General features: G+C 42.2%; 1 protein-coding gene across 5 annotated transcripts in view; it reads right to left on the bottom strand.

The window, feature by feature from the left end:
• Positions 1-19,808, bottom strand: part of znf532 (zinc finger protein 532) — a 259,899-nt gene that overhangs the window by 186,557 nt on the left and 53,534 nt on the right. For 3 of the 5 annotated variants that reach the window (XM_068031104.1, XM_068031094.1, XM_068031142.1), the window contains exon 2: positions 5,381-5,461. The gene's annotated coding sequence lies outside the window, so the exon portion shown is untranslated. Of the gene's footprint in view, positions 1-2,402; positions 2,480-5,380; positions 5,462-10,773; positions 10,913-19,808 lie in introns of those variants that run through there. The other 2 variants (XM_068031114.1, XM_068031122.1) reach the window with 2 other exon arrangements.

Raw genomic sequence — 19,808 nt, 5'->3', positions numbered from 1 at the left:
GTTCATCAGCTTGGCTTCAATATATATATATAATACAGGAAAAGAAGAAGAGATTAAGAACTACTGAAGTGAATCCTAATTTCCCAATCTATTGATTTTTGTAGGTGAGACTGATGGTGAGAAACCCTCTTTGAAAATAGCCTGAACTTCAAATTCAAAAAGCAGAAGCAGTGCATATACACAGGGCTCCTAAAGAATGGGAGGGTGTAAGCTGATCATTCTCAGCTCAAAGTCTGCAGCTCCTGTAACCCCTTCCTGTGGAACTGCTACTCAAATCAAGTCTTCTAAGTACTGCAGTGTGCATGCATTTTAACTTTGTTAGGCGCAGCAGTCAGGGTTCACTGGGAGAGCTGGAATGTGCCTGCAGGTACAAGGTGGAGAGAGTACATCCATAAATCTAATTACCATTTGTACAGCATTGCCTTAAATAAGTGCCCACATAAATCAAATCCCAGAAATGGGTATACTCCGTTCCAAATCTAAAATTTGTGGATTTTTTTTCTGGATTGACAGATTTCATGAACAACAATATAAATTACATTTATATCATGTCTTCAACATAGTAAAATGTCCCAAGGCGCTTTGCAGGAGCATTATCTGACAACATTTTACATTCAGCCACAGAAAGAGATATTAGGAATTGTAACCAAAAGCTTGGTCAAAGAAGTAGGTTTAGAGGAGTGTCCAAAGGAAAGAGGTGGAGAGGTTTAGGGAGGGAATTCCAAAGCTTGGGGCCTAGACAGCTGACTGTATGGCTGTCAATGGTGGAGAGAAGGAAATAGAGGATGCTCAAAAGGCCAGAATCAGAGCAGTATCTCGGAGGACTGTGGGGCTGGAGGGGATAACAGAGATAGCGAGAGGCGAGGCCATGGAGGGATTTAAAAACAGCAATGAGAATTTTAAAATCATAACCTTAACCAAAAGCCAATGTAGGGCAGCGAGCACAGGGGTGATGGGAGAAGAGGGCTTGGTGCGAGTAGGATCAGGGCAGATTTATGGATAAACTCAAGTTTACAGAAGGTGGAAGGTGATTGGCTGGATAGCCAGAAGAGCACTGGAGTAGTCGAGTCTGGAGGTAAAAAAGGCATGGATTGAGGGTTTCAGCAGCCAGGGGCTGAAGCAGGGCAGAGATGGGTGTTATTACTGAGGTGGAAGTAGGCAGTGTTGGCCAGGGGCTGCGAGGAGCATAGAGTCTGTTGCATAGCTCATGAACTAAAAGTAACCCTAGCTCAGACACTGGCCTGTGCTGGTAAAAACCAGTTTGAACTAATTAATTTATGTGAAAGACAAGGGAGAGATCACAGGAATAGAGCCTTATTTGGACACGGTGAGATACCGGGGTCTTTGGGCCGGAACCAATAAGGAGAAGATACGAACGAGGTGAGCAGGCCTAAACCAACAGAAAAGAAACAGCACAGTTTTGAAGAGATAAGAAAGAGAATAAGTATGGAGAATCTCAGGCATAGAGCCAGCAAGAAACTCCGGAGACCAACCATCGCGGAAGTGGAAGACCCTGCATGAGCAGCGCGGCGACGACGTAAAAGAGAGAAAGAACGGAATGCCTGGCCAGCGTCAGCTGTCCCCTTTTTCGGGTATTATCCTTTGTTTTCTGTGACTAGGTCAGGGAAAGGTCAGAGGAACCTAGTGGGTGTGCTTATCAATTCTAGTTAGCTTTGTTATTAACTGTATAAGCCAGTTTGAGTTGCATGCTTTTGTCTAACCAAGTGTATAAGCCTTATTCTTACATTGTACAACAACGTGAATAAAGTAAATTGATAGTTAAAGAAAGGACTGAGTTTCCTCCTCTTTGTACTAAGCCATTTACTGTAGCCGGTGGATTAGGTGGAGGGTGGCTCTCCTGTAACCCCGATATCCCAAACACCCAGCCTGAGCCTGAATTAAGAGGACTTAGTCCCACATGACGGCCAGGATCAAGTGGGTGAAGGGAATAAAGGGGCCAAGGGGGAGTTGACTCCGCGCCACGGTTTACAGCAGTCTTGGTGATGGAAAGGCTATGGGGTCGGTAGAACAACGCAGGGTTAAATAAGATGAAGGTTGCGAACAGACTGCTTCAGCTTCAGACAGTGGTTAGGGAGGAAATGAAGGTAAATTGTTTGTGTGACTAGGCCCAGTTCCTGCTGGCCTGTGCATTTCCCTGTAAGTCAATATTACCTCCCATCGAAAATGAAAACATTTTAGCTCTTACAAAAGACTAATTAGAGTTTGTTGTTTTAAACACCATTTTTACACTAAACTATTGCAGTTCTCAAACGGTTAATGCATGAATGTATCTATCGCACTGTTCAGCTGGCATAACCCAGATCTATAATCTCAGAGCATCAACAAAATTAACCTTAAACGCCAACGAATGCCCATTAGTACCAAGAATAATTTCTCCTTACCCACTCCTTCAAAAGAAGGTAAACATCCAAAAGATAAATTTGCCTTAAGCCTTTCTAGTTCAGTAAGAAAGTTGACTCCTTTGTTATGTAAGCAGCTATTCTGGATGGGGGAGGGGCACCCATCTGAAAAGAAAGCAGTTATATTTTGGGAAACAATTAGATATTGCCACGCAGCACATGTTTGTAGTACCAGACAGTGGTAAACAACAATGTAATAACACACGTGGGTCTTGTATTTTATTTTTTAAAAAGACTGCATTCAGGCAATCTGAGGCCAGCTAAACAGCTTGCAGCCATGATAGCATTCATGCACGTCACAGCCCTGGTTACATAGCACACCACAGCTCCGGCAGCCCTGTCTAGCAGCCCTCATGAAGATATATATTGAAACAGAATTATTTGCTCACAGAAGCACGGTCAACGAACCTCATGAAAAAGCCACAACTTGATGAAAATGCCACAAAACACCGACATCTGCTTGAGTTTCACTTTCAGTTAAACATGATCACAATTAGAGGCAGATTAAACAAACGGTAGGTGAAGTACTCTGCAGAGGCTCATCATGTCCACTGGTATCAGGCCTCGTGATTAAATAAAAACAAATAGTAAAGACATTTACAATCTAACATTTGTCATAAATTGGAGGGACAAAATTGCTAAAGGAAATCAATTGAAAAGATATTAACCTTTTCAACAATTCTTATTTGCCCTTCTCGGTTTGTTTGTGATCCAGCTGTGATCTTTTGAACCTCCTTTCTTCTGGTCTTCACAGTTATTAAAATCTCTAATTGCATCAGTGCATAAAATAACAGTCACAGATAAATTAGGGACTTGGAAGGACTGATTCACCTATCTTGGGGGCTTAAGCTGGAGGCTTTGACTGCATGCAGAGCTACTCTGCACCTGAAACAATTTGTCTCTGTAATGTACAGTGCTGTATATATAAGCTTTAGATAAAGAGTACTTTGCTCAATTTTCAATATAGGGGTGTAACTATTCAGTAGGGCTTTCTGCTCCCAAACGAACATGTACCATACAATTTGGGTTACAGGCTTTAGCTCCACACAGGTGGATTTAACATTCCCATTATGTAAAGTTGCAATTACAATATTCAGGCAAAAACTGCTGAATAGCAGAATATCACTCACTTTAATAAGTTTAAAAAAAAAACTGATTGATAGTCCAAGTTACACAAGTTTTATAAGGGATTAACTTTAACCTAACTTGCCTGAAGGGGAAACTGATGGGATCGGATAGAATGCCTGTTTTATATACCTCCCCATTTTACTTTGAAATGATAGGATAAACCAAGGTCCCTGTTAAAGATGCACAAGATCCCATGACACTTTTTCAAAGTAGAGCAGGAAGTTTTCCTGGTGTCCTGGTCAATATTCATCCTTCAAATGCACAGCACTAAGACAAATTTGCTCGCCATTTACCTTATTGCTGTCTGTGGGACTCTGCTGTATGCAAAACAAATATTACATGATAGTACATTACTTGGAATTAGAACAAAGTTTAACCTAAAGCATTTTGCAGCAATTCCAAAGCATTCCCCACCACAAATTCTGATGTTACTACTGACAACAGAAATGTAGAGGTTTGGCCATCGACAATTTCTTTGGATTCTTACTGGAAAGTAATATAATTGTTGATATGCCTTGGCTGACGCTACATTTAAACTTGTAATTTTATTTCCTGAAATTGCAAAATGATTTTTCAGAAGGCTCCAACATCATGGCTTATGTTATTTTTCTGGCCATGCTCAGAAACAGCTTTGCTTACATTTAAAAATAAAGTTATTTCTCAGGTATTTTAAAGAGAGGTGTCTTACTGAAGGGGAAAATTAGCTAACACTGGTGCAAAACAAAGGCAAGGGTACTTAACATAAAACAGGAATGATCTATCAATAGATAGTGTACAATTTTATCCCTCTGCATTTTATGAGAATGTGTTCCTGCTGGAGCAAACATTTTGCACAATATTGCATCAAAATCATTGATGCCTGGTGGCTGCTACTGGCTATAGTGTGTAGCACACTCATTACTCACTCCACAAATCACACTCCTCCCATCCAACAAGATCAAAAGGTTTGGTTTATAGGCCTGTGTGGAGCTAAAGCCTGTAACCCCAAATTGTATGGTACATGTTAGTTTAGGAGCAGAAAGCCCCACTGAATAGTTACACCCCTATATTGAAAATTGAGCAAAGTACTCTTCATCTAAAGTTTATATATACAGCACTGTACATTAGAGACAAATTATCTCAGGTGCAGAGTAACTCTGCATTCAGTCAAAGCCTCAAGCTTAAGCCCCCAAGCTAGGTGAATCAGTCCTTACAAGTCCCTAATTTATCTGTGACTGTTATTTTATGCACTGATGCAATTAGAGATTTTAATAACTGTGAAGACCAGAAGAAAGGTGGTTCAAAAGATCACAGCTGGATCACAAACAAACCAAGAAGGGGAAATCAGAATTGTTGAAAAGGTTAATATCTTTTCAATTGACTTCCTTTAGCAATTTTGACACTCCCATTTATGACAAATGTTAGATTGTAAATGTCTTTACTATTTGTTTTTATTGAATCATGACTGTGTAATTTTATGTACAGTTTCTGAGCTTTCACTTGGTGTAAGGCAGATTTCCAAAAAAATGCAAGGCAGTGTTATCTCTTAAAGCAAACAGAACCACTTACTTGTAACAGTAGCCTTACTCTGGAACATGCAAAGTTCATACATTGGGTAGGCCAACAATACCTGACTCAGGTTAACTGAATTAGTAGATCTTGGCAAGGGCAGGTTAGGGAGAGGGAAAAACAGGACAGGTTCCTACTCTTGACTGCTGTTAGAACAGTAAGGTGATATTTGCTTATTGATATTGGTTACCAGCTAGGAAAGGATTTAGGCCTATGATTCCTTCCATGGTAACAGCCTGCTGACACACAGCAGTCAAGTTCATATATGAAGAATGGACACTTACTGGCTTTGTATACGTGAAGCACGCTGAGATCCCACTGGGCGAACGGTATCTGTAGAATTGTAATCAAGCAAGATTCAGTGCCTTTGGGGAGAGGGGAAAACAAACAAAAAAGAATGTAAGTCCACTTTGAATCTTATACCATTTAATACAAAATTCCTATTAGCTATATAGAAAATGGTGTTTAAACCCTGCTGGCTGGACTGGACTCTAGTTTTGTACAATAAACACATGCAAACATGCACAACAATTCCCTTCTGCTGCATAATTTCCAAAAATAAATAAATATTCTTATGCAATATCCTCAGAGAGCGATTGCGTAATGCAAGGGCAAGTGTTCAGCACCAACAATTTCTCTCAGAGCAAGCAATACTTGGGAAAGGGTCTAAAGCAAACAGTTTCCCTTTAAAATTGGGCACATGCAAGTTGTTGTTTGTTTCCAAAAGGTTTGGTGGCTTTACTTTCCATCAAGGTTCACACAGGTTAAAAAGCACAACAACTAAAATAACAAAATACTGCGGATGCTGGAAATCAAATAAAAACAGAAAATGCTGGAAATGCTCAGCAGGTCTGGCAGTATCTGTGGAGAGAGAAGCAGAGTTAACGTTTCAGGTCTGTGACCTTTCATCAGAACTGGCAAAGGTTAGAAATGTAATAGGTTTTAAACAAGTAAAGCAGGGGTTTGGGGGGGTGGGGGGGGGGGGGGGGGGGGGAGGTGGTGGTAAAGAGAACAAAAGGGAAGATGTGTGATGAGACAGAGAGGGCCGGAGAGATTAACCAACAAGGAGGTCATGGAGCAAAGGCAAAGAGAGTGCAATAAGGGTGTGGTGAAAGACAAAGCATTAGTGCAGAGAGAGTGTTAATGACAGAACAATGAGCAGCCCTAGCCAAAAGCACAAACATGAAAAAAGAGTAGGCAGGCACATGGTAAAAAAATGATGAAACAAAATAAAATAAAAATAAAAAACAGCCAATCATGCTCTGAAATTATTGAACTCAATGTTCAGTCCGGTAGGCTGTAGTGTGCCTAATCGGAAAATAAGGTGCTGTTCCTCGAGCTTACGTTGATGTTCACTGGAACACTGCAGCAGGCCCAGGACACAGAGTTGTGGGCATGAGAGCAGGGGGTGTGTTGAAATGGCAAGCAATCAGAAGCGCAGGGTCATGTTTTCGGCCTGAATGGAGGTTTTCCACAAAGCGGTCACCTAATTTACGTTTGATCTCCCCAGTGTAGAGGAGATCGTATTGTGAGCAACGAATACAGTACACTAAATTGAAAGCACAAGTAAATCGTTGCTTCACGTGAAAGGAGTGTTTGGGGCCTTGGACAGTGAGGAGAGAGCAGGTAAAAGGGCAGGTATTACACCTCCTGCGATTGCAATAAGAAGGTGCTGTGGGAAGGGGACGAGGTGTCAGGGGTAATGGGGGAGTGGACCAGGCTATCGCGGAGGGAACTATCCCTTCGGACTGCTAACAGGGGAGGGGAAGATGCATTTGGTGGTGGCATCATGCTGGAGGTGGCAGAACGGTTGAGGGTCCTGTTAACCACAGTGAGGGGAATCCTCGGTTGAGGAAAAAGGAAGACATATCAGAAACGCTGTTGTGGAAGGTTGCATTATCAGAGCAGATTCTCCGGAGATGGAGCAATTGGGAGAATGGAATGGAGTCCTTACAAGAAGCAGGGTGTGAGGAAGTGTATTTGAGGTAGCTGTGGGAGTCAGTGGGCTTATAATGAATATTAGTGGACAGTCTATCCCCAGAGATGGAGACAGAGAAGTTGAGGAAGGGAAGCAAAGTGTCAGAGATGGACCATGTAAAAGGTGAGAGAAGGGTGGAAACTGGAAGCAAAATTGATAACATTTTCCAGTGCGGAACTGTTGTAATGTCGGAAATGTGACAGCCAATTTACACACAAGCTCCCACAAACAGCAGTGTGATAATGACCAGATAATCTGTTTTTGTGATGTTGATTAAGGGATAAACATTGCCTGGGACTCCTGAATTAGCTCCCCTGCTCTTCTTCGAAACAGTGCCACAGAACCTTTCACATCCACTGAGGGGAGAGACAGAGCCTCAGTTTAACTTCTCAACTGAAAGACAGCACCTCCAACAGTGCAGCACTCCTCCGGTTTTGCACTGGAGTGTCAGCCCAGATTGTCACGCTCAAGTCCTAGAGTGCGACTTGAACCCACAACCTTCTAACTCAGAGGCGAGAGTGTTACCAACTGAGCCATAGCTGGCACAAAGGGATGGACAGTCATTCTATCAAGTCTTTGCCCTCACTAAAATGCCCGAGAATTTCCTGCTCAAACTCAAATTTACATCACTAGGCCAGGACTCGCTTCACTGCCTCCCCTCTCCCCGCACCCCCCCTATCGATGATCTTACAGTCCCGGGGTCTTCTGGATGTTACACTCCAGCAGAAACCTAAAAAGGACCAACTCCAGAATCCAAATGCATAGCCTTAGCCCTCTCCAGCCTGCAGCTACACTCTTTTTCTCACCCTCCTCTAACCCGAATCTTACGCAAGGTCCTGCCAGGGGACAAAACATGTACCGAGTACTGATGGCACATGCAAACAGTGCAAGGAAGGAAATCTGAGCACTCAGCTCTTACAGAAGCTTCTCAGGATGCTGCATCTATCAGGTACCCAAAGAGGAACACCAACAACACTACTTTTATTCACTCTGCTGGTTTGCAATATAAATTAAGCAGAAGTATCATAGAGGATTTGTTTACACAATGTCTATTAATGAGGCATGTCCATCCAAAAGATTTCAATGGATCAGTTATTGTTCTGACATGAGGCAAAGAATCCCATGGCAAACCTGTCATGTTAAGACACAGGCAAATGAATGACTTGTCACTCATTATTACTTCTATTAGGCCTTCACATTATATTCCATTTAATCATATTTTTCTTAAGAGTGAATTTTTTTTTTTAAAGTCCAAAATAAACCTAATGACCATCACACTTTTAGTGAGACAAAAGGCACATGGAGACCTCTCATATTCCTTTATAATTGAACGTCATGGTTTTTCAAAATCTTGCAGTAGAAAAAAAGGGGACTGGAAAAAAACCTTTGCAATCTATCTGGTCAGTCTCTGTCTCCAAGAAATATCATATCACACAATACCTGTCATATTTAGTTTAGTTTAGTTTAGGGATACAGTACTGAAACAGGCCCTTCGGCCCACCGAGTCTGTGCCGACCATCAACCACCCATTTATACTAATCCTACACTAATCCCATATTCCTACCACATCCCCACCTGTCCCTATATTTCCCTACCACCTACCTATACTAGGGGCAATTTATAATGGCCAATTTACCTACCAACCTGCAAGTCTTTTGGCTGTGGGAGGAACCGGAGCACCCGGAGAAAACCCACACAGATACAGGGAGAACTTGCAAACTCCACACAGGCAGTACCCAGAATTGAACCCGGGTCACTGGAGCTGTGAGGCAGCGGTTCTAACCACTGCGCCACCTTAACAAATCTCTCTCCAGGTACTTATCCAGTTCTCTGTTTCATTTTCCCTGTTCATACTCCAGGATGGATTTAGAAACCAACTCAACACCAAAAATAAACAAACACTCATGCTCAGTTACTCTAAAGGTCAAATTTGCAATATTCCAATTCTGACTGCAGATCTTCTGACTCTGCTGAAGGCTTAGACGACCAGGAATATAACAACTGCATTTACAGTTGCTGCCTATGGCACTATGCCTCCAGCAGGAAGGCACAAACTACCTCATGAGCTTGTACTCTCTGCCTCCAGGGACAAATATGTTATCTTAGTGTAGTATAAATTAAGTGCGATATTTAACATGGATATCTTGAATGAAGATATATAAGGATCTTGCAACACCAATGCCCAAATACAACTCTCCTGTTTTTTTTTTGAACATAGAAACATTGAAAATAGGAGCAGGAGTAGGCCATTCGGTCCTTTAGGCCTGCTCCGCCATTCAAAAAAGATCATGGCTGATCGTCTAATTCAGTACCCTGTTCCCGCTTTCTCCCCATATCCCTTGATCCCTTTGGCTTTAAGAAATATATCTATTTCCTTCTTGAATATATTTATAGTTTTAAATTGTTTTTCTCAGGATGTGTGTGATACAGGCAAGTCTGATTTATCCCTAACTCCCACTTCAGAGGGTATTCTCATGGTATTCTGTTTCAAACAAGAAAAAAATTGATTGTTCTGTGGCTGTCTCTTGGTTTATCTCTCGCCACTGACAGCCAGAAAAAAGGATCCAATGATAGGTGCAAGATGTTTTTTGTTTGATTGCTGAGACAAGCTCATAAATTGCTGATAAGTAGTTCATTAGCATCTTAGCTACCAATTGGCAAGTTCCTTTCTGCTTGTACAGGTGGATAACGGAGGCATCTTTGTATTCTTGCGGGATGGTTCCTTGCTCCCGCATAGACTGAAGGAGTTCAGTGAGCTTTTTGACCGGGCATTGACCTCCAGCCTTGTAGACTTCAGCAAGGATAGCATCAGCTCCTGCAGCTTTGCCACAAGATAGGAGTCTTTCGACAATCAGAGGAATCTCACTCCTCTCCATTACAGACAGAATCTTTGCCCAAATCCTGCTGAACCTCTTAGTGCATCATCTCAACCAGGATCTGTTGCCAGAGAGTCCGTACGGTTTCAGAACAGGTCGAGGAACCAGTGATTATGGTGTTTGTAGTCAGACAGCTCCAGAAGAAATGATAACAGAACATGGATCGCTACACCACATTTGTTGACCTGACTAAGGCCTTCAACACAGTCAGTCGTGGGGGCCTTTGAAAGGTAATGGAGAAATTCAGCTGCCCTGAGATTGGACGGTGTACCAGCGTCCTGCCCAGAAGCTCAACCACTTTCACTTGAGCTGCCTTCGGAAGCTTCTGAAGATGGCAGGACAAAATACCAGACACTTAAGTGCTCACCCAAGCTGGCATGCCAAGCATCCACACTATAGTGAGACAGTCAGAACTGAGTTGGGCTGGTCATGTAGCTAGAATGCCTGACATTTGCTGACCAAAGCAAATCTTCTACGGCAAGCTCGAGTCTGGGGTGCGCTCGCATGATGGTCAAAGGAAGCATTACAAGGACGCTCTGAAGACTTCACTTGGGAATTTTGATATCATTATTACTGCTGTTAGGCCTTCGCATTATACTCCTGGGAGAAGTTCATCCAGGATCACTGCACCTGGCACAACCAATTAAAAAAGGATTTGGCCTTCTTCAAAAGCAAACTCATATCAGAGGCAGAGAGAAAATGCAAGTAAAGGAAATCCCAAGCCAGCAGCTTGTCCAAAACTCAATCGTCTGCAGTATCCTGCCCTATTTGCAACAGAACCCTCCGGGTGCAGATTGGCCTTAGCAGTCAGCTACTTACCTACCGGAACTCTACCAAATGCCCCAGATCATAAACATGGTCATCTTCGCCTCGAAGGATGAACAACAACTTCCAACTGTCCCAGCTTTTTTTGTAAACAAGTCTGCATACACTGTATTCCGTATTTAGGAAGGACAGACAAAAAGCAAAAGGCGGTGGAGTTGCATTACTGGTTAAAGAGGAAATTAACGCAATAGTGAGGAAAGATATCAGCTCTGACGATGTGGAATCTGTATGGGTAGAGCTGAGAAACACTAAGGGGCAGAAAACGTTAGTAGGGGTTGTATATGGACCCCCAAACTGTAGCGGTGATGTTGGGAATGGCATTAAACAGGAAATTAGAGACGCATGCGATAAAGGAACATCTGTAATTATGGTGACTTTAATCTGCATATAGATTGGACAAATCAAATTAGTCATAATATCGTAGAGGAGGAATTCTTGGAGTGTATACGGGGTGGTTTTCTGGACCAATACGTTGAGCCTAGGCCATCCGAGACTGGGTATTGTGTAATGAGACAGGAATAATTGACAATCTAGTGGTGCAAGACCCCTTGGGGATGAGCGACCATAATATGATAGAATTCTTCATCAAGATGGAGAGTGACATAATTGATTCTGAGTCTGGGGTCCTGAATCTTAGTAAAGGAAACTATGAAGGTATGAGGCGCGAGTTGGCTATAACGGATTGGGAAATGTTACTTAAAGGGATGATGGTGGATAGGCAATCGCAAACATTTAAAAAGCGCATGGATAAACTGCAACAATTGTTTATCCCTGTCTGGCGCAAAAGTAAAACGGGGAAGGTAGCCAAACCATGGCTAAAAGGGAAATTACAGATAGCATTAGATCCAAGGAAGAGGCATATAAATCTGCCAGAAATAACAACTGACCTGAGGATTGGGAGCAGTTTAGAATTCAGTAAAGGAGGACCAAGGGATTGATTAAGAAGGGAAAAATAGAGTACGAGAGCAAGCTTGCGGGGAACATAAAAACTAACTGTAAAAGTTTCTATAGGTATGTGAAGAGAAAAAGATAGATGAAGACAAATGTAGGTCCTTTACAGTCAGAAACAGGGGAATTTATTATGGGGAACAAAGAATGGCTGAGCAACTAAATGCATACTTTGGTTCTGACTTCACAAAGGAGGACATAAATATCATTCCAGAAATGTTGGGGAACACAGGGTTTGGTGAGAGCAAGGAACTGAAGGAAATCAGTATTAATAGAGAAATGGTGTTGGGGGAATTGATGGGATTGAAGGCCAATAAATCCCCAGGGCCTGATGGTATGCATCCCAGAGTACTTAAGGAAGTGTCCCTAGAAATAGTGGATGCATTGGTGGTCATCTTCCACGATTCTATAGACTCTGGAACAGTTCCTACAGATTGGAGGGTAGCTAATGTAACTCCACGATTTAAAAAGGGAGGTAGAGACAAAGCAGGGAATTATAGACCAGTCAGCCTGATGTCAGTAGTGAGGAAAATTCTAGAGTCCATTATCAAAGATTTTATAACAGAGCACTTAGATAAACAGTGGCAGAATCGGGCAGAGTCAGCATGGATTTACGAAAGGGAAATCATGCTTGACAAATCTACTAGAATTCTTTGAGGATGTAACTAGTAGAGTTGATGAGGGGGAGCCAGTGGATGTGGTTTATTTGGACTTTCAGAACGCTTTCAACAAAGTCCCACATAAGAGATTAGCGTGTAAAATTAAAGCATATGGGATTGGGGGTAGTGGATTGCGATGGATAGAAAATTGGTTGGCAGACAGGAAACAAAGAGTAGGGATAAATGGCAGGCAGTAACTAGTGGGGTACTGCAGGGATCGGTACTAGGACCCCAGCTATTCACAATATATATTAATGATTTAGATGAGGGAACTAAATGTAATATCTCCAAATTTGCAGGTGACAAAACTGGGTGGAAGGGCGAGTTGTGAGGAGGATGCAGAAAGGCTTCAGGGTGATTTGGACAAGTTGAGTGAGTGGGCTAATGCATGGCAGATGCAGTATAATGTGGATAAATGTGAGATTATCCACTTTGGTAGCAGAAACAGGAAGGCAGATTATCTGAACGGCTATAAACTGAGAGGGCAATATGCAGCGAGACCTGGGTGTTTTCGTACACCAGTCGCTGAAGGTAAGCATGCAGGCCCAACAGGCGGTAAAAAAGGCAAATGGTATGTTGGCCTTCATAGTGAGAGAATTCGAGTACAGGAGCAGGGATGTCTTGCTGTAATTATACAGGGCCTTGTTGAGGCCACACCTGGAATACTGTGTGCAGTTTTGATCTCCTTATCTGAGGAAGGATGTTCTTGCTATAGAGGCAGTGCAGCGAAGGTTTACCAGACTGATTCCTTGATGGCGGGACTGACGGATGAGGAGAGATTGAGTCGGTTAGGATTATATTCGCTGGAGTTCAGAAGAGTGAGGGGGGGATCGCAGAGAAACCTCTAAAATTCTAACAGGACTTGACAGGGTAGATGCAGGAAGGATGTTCCTCATGGTGGGGGAGTCCAGAACCAGGTGTCATAGTCTAAGGATACGGGGTAAACCTTTCAGGACTGAGATGAGGAGAAATTTCTTCACCCAGAGAATGGTGAGCCTGTGGAATTCACTAACACAGAAAGCAGTTGAGGCGAAAACATTGTATGTTTTCAAGAAGGAGTTAGATATAGCTCTTGGGTGTAAAGGAATCAAAGGGTATGGGGAGAAAGCAGGAACAGGTTACTGAGTTGGATGATCAGCCATGATCATAATGAATAGCGGAGCAGGCTCGGAGGGCCGAATGGCCTATTCCTGCTCCTATTTTCTATGTTTCTATGTGCTTTTAAAAATACTCTCAATGTACAATTACTTTTGTCAATACCACTTTAATCATACTTTTTATTCTCACCTGTCCATAAATTTTAAAAGATCCTTTTAATAACTTCATAATTTTCATCTGTAAAAGGCACATTCAGATCATTTCAGGAACAAAAATACTGTAGATGGAATGAGCTGAAGCTCCCATTTGCAATATTTGCACTCCCAAATTTAGTCAGCTCTAGGCATTTCTACCCATCCCAGCTCACTTACACTAACTAGTGGGATAATTGTTAAACAGATTAGATGCAGATGAGGCAGGAAGATATAACACTTACATGATGTTCCACTGCATCCCTTATATCCCTAACTTAGCTATGGTGCTTTCGGAAAGCATGAGCAGATGCCAGGCAATATGCAGTAAGAGGAGAAGAATTTGAGGGAGAGTTGCTTAAGCTGTGACACACATCTAGCAGAGGCCAGTCAGAGTTACATTGACAGTCCAACCACAGATGTTGTGCAGTAAGAGAAGAATGGGGAAGGGAATAGATTTTCCTTAAAAAGAAAGCTCTTGCTTCTAAAAATACTTAACTGTCTCGCTATTAAATTTTAAGTATTTACTTAAACCACTTGCAATTTCAAGCAAACATAATTTTTATGATCATTTCCCATTGAAGGGTTAAAAGTTGAATGACATTTTCCTTTCAGAAAAATTGTTAAATTATCATTGAGGAACTAGAAAGGATTAGACCAGAGTTAAACTACAGCTGTGAGAAACATAAATACATTACAATATCTCATTATTTTTCATTTTCAGGTTGATTACCTATTCTGTTCAGTTCTTAATGTGAGACACACTGGGCAATGACTGTGCCATTTCCCCATGTAGAATGGGAAATCAAATGGGATTGGCCCACTTCAACAGTACCTCACTGGCTCCTAGATGGTTGATGTATGGGAACAGCATGTCTATTCAGAACTGAGAATAATTTCACATAGATCCATCATGGCTAACAAGCAGAGGACAACCCAGCAGTCTGGTCTAGATACAAATCCAGATACCACCTAATACCCTAAACTGCATTCTTTCTGTTGGCCATATAAAAATGTGCAAACTTTATGCCACTATCGCTGCAAAAGCTATTGATCACTGTTTTTAAGGTCTGTTTCAACAACTCTGTGCATGTATTATTGTGCATTAACAGAATTCTGTGCTAACTACTTAATACTGCTGCAGGATTTTAAAAAATAAACTTTTGAACGTACAAGACTCCTGCCTGAATCTTACAGCACAGGAGGAGACTATTTGGCCCATTGTGTGGTGCTGACTCTTTGAAAGAGCTATCCAATTATTCCCACTACCCCATCTGCCTCCATAGCGCTACAATTGTTTCCTTTTCAAGTGTATATCCAATTCCCTTTTGAAGGGAAGTCACTATTCCAGTAAATGTTCTCTTCTGCCAGATTCACATGCCTGCTATGTTGCCTAATTAACACATTTATCATCCAACTCATAAAGCTTCAGAGATAATAATGAAACATTCAATTTTGTAACAATTTTGCCATAACATCTTGTCCCAGCACCTCTTGGTCAATGTTGATATTTGATATTAGGTTCAATAACATTTTCCATTAAGACATTGTGACATCAGGTCGCTCATGAAAAGCAACATTCATTTTGTTTTTGCTCTTAGCTTTGCATCACTTCCTCTGGACTTTAACCCAGTTTACAATCCCCCCTGCAGCCTGCAATTATCATACAGCCTCACTCAATAAGGAAGGAGATGAGGTGGGGAAGTAAACTGGGCATTGATCTTAGGAGAAGGAGCAAGTTGTTAAACATTAGAAAAGAGGTTAGTCTAGGATTACAGATGTGCTTAGGTTTAACCTTTCAAACAACAAATATGTTACTCAAGATATCATTTTTGAATGAAAATTACTCATTAACACGGACAATCGACATAACTTCTGTCACTTGATTCTTGCTAACATATGAATTTCACCAATACAGGCTCCCTCCAACAAATAACTTGCAATCAAAGGTTTTATAGGGAAATGCAGGCATCCTCAGTAATCATTTAGCTGGATGTAACATGCAATCTTTCCTGAGACATCTATTGCAGAAGATGATATTAAACTCTAAATACAGCAATTAGATTTTCCTTGCTGGTATTTATACATATTGCATAATTGGTTTTCTATTTCTTGCATGAAAATTGATAATTTCAGCAACGGAAATCTAGTATTCCCCCTGGAGTTTAATTACTGGTTGAAAATCCACTGGGAATGTGGCAGATTGGAGAATATACCTTGTTGTATGAATTATAATTGAAGCAATGCAAATTAAACAGGATATCACTCCAATAATCTTCAGTTTACTCAAATAGTTATTCTATCTTTTGAGAGGCAGGCTAAAGCTTTTTACTCCATGTACAGAACTATGCTGGAGATTAAGAACGATGACTACTGCATTATATTTTATTTATCAGTCACCTAAATTAATTCTGACTTTTAGACGAGCACCAAGATGTCTCCATCATTCAAAAGAAATTAAAGAGTATGATATCAACAGTTCAACCTTATACTCTTCATGCCTTTAAAACCAAGGCTCAGCATCATTTATTCACTATGTCCTGATTTATCTCAAACAACTTTGCGTTCATATCGGACCTTTAATGTAGAAAGCAACCCAAGATGCTTTACACAAAGAGTAAGAGAACAGACGTGCACAACCTTAAGAACAGACCAACTTAAGGAGCTGTAAGTGAAGATCACCGGAGGAAGTGATGTGTGTCACACATGATCAGTCAGTTGTGGGTGGAGCCCAACAGAGTGAGACGTGATATTTATTTCTTATTTAGAGATACAGCACTGAAACAGGCCCTTCGGCCCACCGAGTCTGTGCCGACCATCAACCACCCATTTATACTAATCCTACACTAATCCCATATTCCTACCACATCCCCACCTGTCGCTATATTCCCCTACCACCTACCTATACTAGGGGCAATTTATAATGGCCAATTTACCTATCAACCTGCAAGTCTTTTGGTGGAGGGAGGAAACCGGAGCACCCGGCGAAAACCCACGCAGACACAGGGAGAACTTGCAAACTCCACACAGGCAGTAACCAGAATTGAACCCGGGTCGCTGGAGCTGGTTCAGTTAGAGTTCCTGTCAGGAGACCGTGATACTGAACATTAGAGAAGTCAGCTGAAGGTGACAAAGGATAGATAAGGATCATTTTCACTTCCACTAATGGTTGTGGTTCCAAATGCTACAGGCTTTAGTACTCCATCTAGCTTGCTCAATGAAAACCTGAAAGCCCCAATTTTACCGCACCCCCTCCCCCCTCCCCCAATGTGCATCGAGAATAGGGATTTAAAATCGAAGCACCTTCGGCTTCTCCAAATCGCATTCACACCTTCTGCCATCTTAACAGGTGCATTGGAGCCGTCATCCCCAATAGGAGAGATGCAAAGGTCGAGGGCTGATGGTATTAGACACTGACGTTATTTTGGCTGTGTGGCTCATTCACATTACCAATCATGCCCAGTGAAGCTGGCATGAAAAGGTTTCAATGTCAGAGAGGCCTAGGTAAGTAAAATGTAACTTTTTTTTTTATAAAAGGTTTTGTTGTGGGCCATGATGAGCAGGAGTGCTTCTCCGGGTCCCACAAGGAATCTTCGGGTCTCCCATGATCCCGATTTCCCTTCCCCATCTTGAAACTGTGATCTGTTTGGACTCTGCCCCATCACTAGCCTTATGCTGGGGATCATTTCTGGGGGTCCCCACTGGCAGCCTGCAATTTCTTACACCCCCTCCCCTGCCAGCTTCCACATCATTCCCACCAGATTCGGGTGGTAGTTGGGCCAGGATCATGTATATGAGGTCTAGGAGTTAAAATGGTCGGTGCCTCATGGCACCAATTCATAGCATGCCTGCCTCTCGCCCTGCTATCCCCCAGTTTAATTTCTGTCCCGCGTTAAAAATCAGGGCCTTAGTTTCAGAACAGCACCAAATAAAATGATCTGCAGAGCAGGCAGCTAAATCAGGCGAAAGCAATCAAGTGATGCCTAGCCTGCATTTGAAATATGTCATAATTTAAAAAGTCAGGAAAGACTGAGGAGGGTAACAAGTTTCACAGCAGGAAGAAAGGAGTTGAGTAGCAGAGACTTGATTTCAACTAAGTGTTGAAGTATTGAGTATGCAGGTTTAAAGAACAGAGCACTATTACATTGAAATCAAGGAGAGATATTATAATGAAATTTACATATGTACTAGACTGAAACATTATCAGAAAATGCTAGAAATACTCAGCATCTGCGGAGAGATAAACAGAGTTCACGTTTCAGGTCTGTGACCTTTCAACAGTGTAAAAATACATGGAGATATAGGTTAGCAGTCAGTGTAAAGTGACTACCCTGAACTGAAGATATTTCGCGATTACTTAGATAAGTAAATACCAATAGCAACAACAGAAAATACCCCTGGATAACAGTTTTGTTCCACACTGTTTTAGCTGAGGGATTTAGGGAGGAATCCCAGAGATTATGAATGAGGCTGCTGGAAGCATTGACACCAGTAGTGGAGATAAAGAAGACAGGAAATGCAGAAGATCCAAAGTGAAAGGAATAGAAAGTTTGGGAGGAAGGGTTATAGTGCTAAAGGAGGTTACACATATTGGGAGGATCAAAGCTATGAGGGATTTAAAGACAATAGCATTCTAATCTATTTAATCATAGCCATGGAATCACCTGCAATCGCTTCTCTTCCTGCTCCTGCAGGATTACCTCTGATGTCCCCCAAGGATCTATTCTTGGCCCCCTCCTACTTCTTATCTACATGCTGCTTCTCGGCAACAACTTCGGAACACACAATGTCAGTTCCCACATCTACCTCAACACCACCTCTCTCAGTCCCTCCACTATCACTAAACTGTCAGACTGCTTGTCTGATATCCAGTACAGAATTTCCTCCAATTAAATACTGGGTAGATCTTCTGTCCTTGCTACAAACTCCGTTCCCTAGTCAGTGACTCCATCCATCTCCTTGGCAACTGTCCGAGGTTGAACCAGACCAATTACAATCTTGGAGTCATATTTGACTCCGAGATGAGATTCCAAATACATATCCACGCCATCACTAAGACCGCCTATTTTTACCTCTGTAACATTGCCTGACTGCACCCCTGCCTCAGCAGATCTGCTGCTAAAACCCTATTAATGCCTTTGTTACCTGTAGACTTGACTATTCCAATGCACTGCTGGCTGCCTCACACGTTCTACCCTCTATAAACTTTAGCTCATCCAAGACTCTGCTGCCTGTGTCCTAACTCGCACCAAGTTCCATTCACCCATCACCTCATGATCACTGACCAACATTGGCTTGATTTAAAATTTTTCATCTGCATTTTCAAATTCCTCAATGGCCTCACCCCTCCCTATCTCTGTAATCTCTTCCAGCCACTCAACCCTCTGAGATATCTGTGCTCAACTAATTCTGTCCTCGAGTATCCCCGATTTTTATCCTTCCACCATTGGTAGCTGTGGCTTCAGCTTCCAATGCATTTAGCTCTGGAATTTCCTCCCGATATCTCTCTTTCTTCCTTCAAGATTCTCCTTAAAACCTACCCCATTGACCAAGCTTTTGGTCATCTGTCCTAATATCTCTTTTTTTAATCTGTGTATGGGATACGGACATCACTGGCAAGCCCCTAATTTCCCCTGAGAAGGTGGTGATGAGCTGCCTTCTTGAACTGCTGCCGTCTTTACGGGACAGGATTTTCCCCGCAGGCTTCTAAACCCCGCTGTCAGGCTTAAATGTGAGTTAGAAGCCATACTGTGTGGGAACCAGTCACTCATTGTGATTTTCCCCGAGGTCATAGAGAGAATCATAGTGTTATACAGCACAGAAACAGGTCCTTCAGCCCATCATGTCCGTGCCGGCCATCAAGCATCTATCGATTCTAATCCCATTTTCCAGCACTTGGCCTGTAGCCTTGTATGCTATGGCGTTTCAAGTGCTCATCTAAATACTTCTTAAATGTTGTGAGGGTTCCTGTCTCTACCACCTCTTCAGGCAGTGTGTTCCAGATTCCAACCATCCTCTGGGTGAAAACATTTTTCCTCAAATCCCCTCTAAACCTCCTGCCCCTTACCTTAAATCTCTGCCCCCTGGTTATTGACACCTCCGCTAAGGGAAAACATTTCTTCCTATCTACCCTTTCT

The sequence above is a fragment of the Heterodontus francisci genome, chromosome 1 (genome assembly GCF_036365525.1).
Source record: "Heterodontus francisci isolate sHetFra1 chromosome 1, sHetFra1.hap1, whole genome shotgun sequence".
Lineage (NCBI taxonomy): Eukaryota > Metazoa > Chordata > Chondrichthyes > Heterodontiformes > Heterodontidae > Heterodontus > Heterodontus francisci.
The sequence above is the reverse complement of the archived record's forward strand: the minus strand, read 5'-3'. Positions and strand labels throughout refer to the sequence as shown.